The following is a 4,410-nucleotide window of genomic DNA, read 5'->3' on the forward strand; positions in this document are numbered from 1 at the left end:
CCAGCCACACACAATCCTGTTCCTTCTAAATTCCCACTCAAGTCCTCAGTAACAAACATGGTCAGAACCACTAGAATAAGCACCTGAGGTTAGCTTGCTGAGCTGATGGAGAGGGAGTGGATGGGCAGATAATCTCACAGACTTGAGTGCTGAAGACTGACTGGGTCGGAGTTAGAGTCAAACGGGAAACAAAGGCACAGCTTCTTACACTTAAAAGAGCCAGTAAGAACCCCTGGAGATGTCAACAAGAGATTAAGGGAGAAGCCTTAATACCCTTGAGGGTCTGCAGCTAGTCAGTCAGCACAGCACGGGTTACAGATTCCTGGCTTCCCAAGGCATCCCTCCCGCCTCTCATTCAGTCACACACAGAAGGAGCGTGCACGCACATTGAAGCAGACTGGGTGAGGACACGCAGGGAAGGGAGCCACTGCGCTCGGAAGCTCACGTCTGCAGGCGCACAGTCCCATTTCAGAACATAGCTCTCACCAAGGGCATCCACGTCTATGTTTTCCGGCACAGGCATCTTGCTTGCCTCTGGAAGCCAGAGAATCCATTAAACATATTTTTAAACCAGTGAGACAGAAACACCTTTATCTTGTTTGATTTTGTTTGTTTTGTTTTCTGAGACAGGGTTTTACCCTGTAGCTTTGGAGCCTGTCCTGGAACTCACTTTGTAGACCAGGCTGGTCTCGAACTCAGAGATTTACCTGCCTCTGCCTCCCGAGTGCGGAGATTAAAGTAGTGCTCCATCACTGCCTGGCTTATCTTGTTTGAGTTTAAGAGACAAACATACTAAACTTATAATTAAAATCACGAGCCAGCTCCTACCTCGACCTTAATTATCAGCAAGGTTGGCAGCGACTAAGTATTTCAGGCTGTTTTCATCTTTGACATTCCATCCGCAGGGGTACGCTTTGGGTACCAACCGCTCTGCTAGCAACTACATGAGCATTACAGGCAAGTAAACAGCATGTATGACACTATACAATTTTTGCTTTGTTTTTCCGGAGACAGGGTTTCTCTGTATTGCTTTGGATCCTGTCCTGGAGCTTGCTCTGTAGACCAAGCTGACTTTGAACTTACAGAGATCCACCTATCTCTGCATCCCAAGTGCTGGGATTAAAGGCATATGCAACCAACGCCCAGCAATCCTATACAAATTTTAACTTCTAAGTAGAATTAGTTTCCATTAGTATTAAGACAAAAATTACAAAGTAAATGACTTGATTCTGTAAGTACTGTTATTCTTTTGTGTGTGTGTGTGTGTGTGCGTGCTAGACAAGTGTTCAGTTACTCATCCCTACCCAATGCTTTGTCTTAATAATTATGAAACATCATAAACTTCTAAACTATCATAAAACTTCATCATATAAAATAGTTCAGCATTTTGATCATCTCTATAAACAAAGGAATTTTTGGAAGGACACTAGACGTGGTGTGAACTACAATGCAGCCAGCAAACTCTTCTTAGCTCTGAGAAACGGAATAAATGGGTCAACCTCAGTCCATGAAGAAGTGCTCTTTCCTGTTTCGGCTCTTACACGAAACTTCATTTTGACAAAAATATTTGCGTTCAGTAAAAGGAATTCACATTCAGTCCCTGTAAAATGTTGACACCCAGGCAATTTAACAAGTTCTCCATCTCATCTCTTTTAATCGAGGAAAAAAAGAACACTGAATGAATTAAGTTTCAAATACATTTTCTATTCACCAACATGGTTAGCTAAAAATGTATTTCTTTGAGATGTACTATGAATATTGTTCTTTGCTGCAGTTTTGGGCAATGAAACACGATTCACCAAACTCAACGAAACCGCGTGGAGTTTACTGGGAAAGGGAGCGCAGGGAGGGGTGGGCGTGAACCCATCAGGAGCAGAAAAGGAACGAGAACAGGGTTACAGGTATAGAGAGAAAGGGAGCGGTTTAGGACAAGGTTTAGAGTTGGGGCCCTTGAAACCAGAGCCTTGGAGCTGCTGTTGGCCCAGCTCTGTGCGGCCCAGCTCCACGTGGTTTCTTTTATTATTTATTTATTTATTATTTATTTATTTATTTATTTATTTATTTGGTTTTACGAGACAGGGTTTCTCTGTATTGTTTTGGAGGCTGTCGGTCCAGCCTGGCCTCGAATTCACAGAGATCCTCCTGCCTCTGCCTCCCGAGTGCTGGGAATAAAGGCGTGTGACACCACCGCCTGGCTCCACGTGGTTTCTGCATGCAGAGTCTTTTTTTTTTTTCTTTTTGCATGCAGAGTCTTTACGCAGCCACCTAACGCACGCACGGCACAGCCAAGCAGCCTTTGACAGTCTTGAGCTGTCAGTGAGAAGCGGTATCTGTCAAAGATGGATCCTGGGGAGAGGGAAGGTCGCCTGGAGAAGAGCGGTCCTGGGGTGGGGGGGGGAGAGCCCGAGGATTAGAGAGGCCCCACGACCAGGAAAGGTTCCCTAATGGAAGGCCCAGGCCCAGGAGTGACAAGCGGGTGCCGAGGAGGAGAGGAGTCGGGAGCAGGAACCGGGCCAGGTTGCCCAGGACGCAGGGCGAGGGAGAAACCAGGATAACAATGCATACGATCCAAGTTACTACTTGGACTAACTGAGACATGTAGCCAATTTTTAACAGGGCTTTCACTTCAGTTTTATGAGTGGTTACATTAGCATTTCAAGGAAACAAATAAATGATCCAGGAGAACAGATTGGGCCTGCCTGTTTCAAGACAGCTGTGTGACTTCTGGGAAAAGTCTCTGGACTTTTGACTTCCTTATTAAAGATTGGGGATTGGTATGATGACCCCTTGTGACTCTATGGATAGACGGCCTGTCTTAGACCTCAGCACTGCGTGGTGCGAGTTTCCTTCGTGACTCCCAGTCTCCGGCGAGGCCGGGACGGACTGCACCCGGCTGGGGCAGCGCGTTCCTGCGGCTGTCCGGTCTTCCTCCCGCCCGCACCCCGCCCCGAGCGTCCCCAGGCTGCAGCAGGGGCGCAGGCGCCGGCTCCCGTCGGGAGGGTGACGGGGTCAGCGAGCGGGGACTCGGCGCCCGGAGAGCAGCCCGGGCCCCCCGGCTCACCTGCGGCTGCGAGCAGCACCCAAGGCGCCCCCAGCCACCAGCACCAGGGCCGCCGAGCCCAGGAGCGCGAGCTCCGTCCCAGGACGCCGGCCGAATTCTAAAGTCCTCGGTCACTTCAAGGGAAGCCACCGGAGACCCCGCCCCTCTGCCCAGCTCCTCCCCTCCGGGCGCGCCCCGCCCTCCCGTAGCCACGCCCACAAACAGCTCCCCGCCTCTCCGCTTTTGCCCCGCCCCTCTGCCTAAACCCGGTCAGTCCGTTCACGTCGCGCTACCTCTATGAAAGCTCCGCCCCTCGTGAACGCCCCGTAGGTTTTCAAGCTTCTCCGCCGCGGCCTCCACCCGCGCCACGCCCCTCCGCCGCTGCTCCGCCCCGCCCTTCCTTCCGATAGGCTCCCTCCACGCAAGACCCTCCCCTTCCGGTGGCCCGCCCGGTCCATCCGCCAACGCTCCGCCCCCTAGGCGCGGAACGCAGGTGCCGCTCACCCCGCTTCCGGGAAGCCTGCCTTTCACTGTCCTGCGAGCCTGCGCGGGTTGGCCACCAGGATTCTTATGCTTTTGTTTTCGCCCCGAGCTGGTTCGTCCTCTAGTTGGAATGGGTTGAGTTCTTATTTGGAGCCACGGCTCACACGGTCTGCAGCATTTAATCTGAAGGATTTATGATCTTGTCGGCTGTCTCCACTTTCTTGAGGGTCAGGTAGTGCTTTCATGGCTGCGCATCCGCAGCCCTGGGTCACTGTGACTTCGTCGCAGGCCGTTCCTCCCAGACTGGAAACGAGCCACTTCTCCAGGGGCACCTGGCTGATTTTTTTGTTGAAAGGATTTAGAAACCAAGATCTGAGCACTAAAACCTATTTTGTTACTGAGTTATTGAGGGTATAACCTTGGTGGCTCCTTCAGTTACTTCACTTTTGAAAAGGACGCGTTGGAAACCGCTGTGCTTCACGGCGCGTGGGCATAGAATAGGGAAGTGACTCCCGTGAAGGGAAGACCTTTTTAGTCTTCAGCCATATTTCTTAATACCTTCTCATAACTGCTGACTACGAAATATGTTTTAGTTTTATTTATTTATTTTTTGGTTTTACGAGACAGGGTTTCTCTGTATTGTTTTTGGAGGCTGTCGGTCCAGCCTGGCCTCGAACTCACAGAGATCCGCCTGCCTCTGCCTCCCGAGTGCTGGGATTAAAGGCGTGCGTCACCACCGCCCGGCAAAATGTTTTAGTTTAACAACATATTGAAGCAAGGAAAATCAGTGTCATGTGGTTTTCCTTGTAAGAATTTACAAAGCAACTTCTAAATACTGTCAGCAGTTGTGAAATTCTGTAAAGACCCAAATGAGTATTAGTGACTCA

At 50.3% G+C, this 4,410-nt stretch overlaps 1 long non-coding RNA gene across 1 annotated transcript; it reads right to left on the minus strand.

Annotated features, from left to right (window-relative positions):
• Nucleotides 1-2,235: 2,235 nt before the first annotated feature.
• On the minus strand, nt 2,236-3,182 carry LOC121141896. Its single transcript, XR_005878832.1, has 2 exons — nt 3,062-3,182; nt 2,236-2,382 (listed from the first exon to the last, which is right to left on the minus strand). It is a non-coding gene; the product is annotated as an uncharacterized LOC121141896 (long non-coding RNA).
• Nucleotides 3,183-4,410: the final 1,228 nt, after the last annotated feature.

This window comes from Mesocricetus auratus, unplaced genomic scaffold, assembly GCF_017639785.1.
Source record: "Mesocricetus auratus isolate SY011 unplaced genomic scaffold, BCM_Maur_2.0 Super-Scaffold_100008, whole genome shotgun sequence".
In the NCBI taxonomy this organism is placed as follows: Eukaryota; Metazoa; Chordata; class Mammalia; order Rodentia; family Cricetidae; genus Mesocricetus; species Mesocricetus auratus.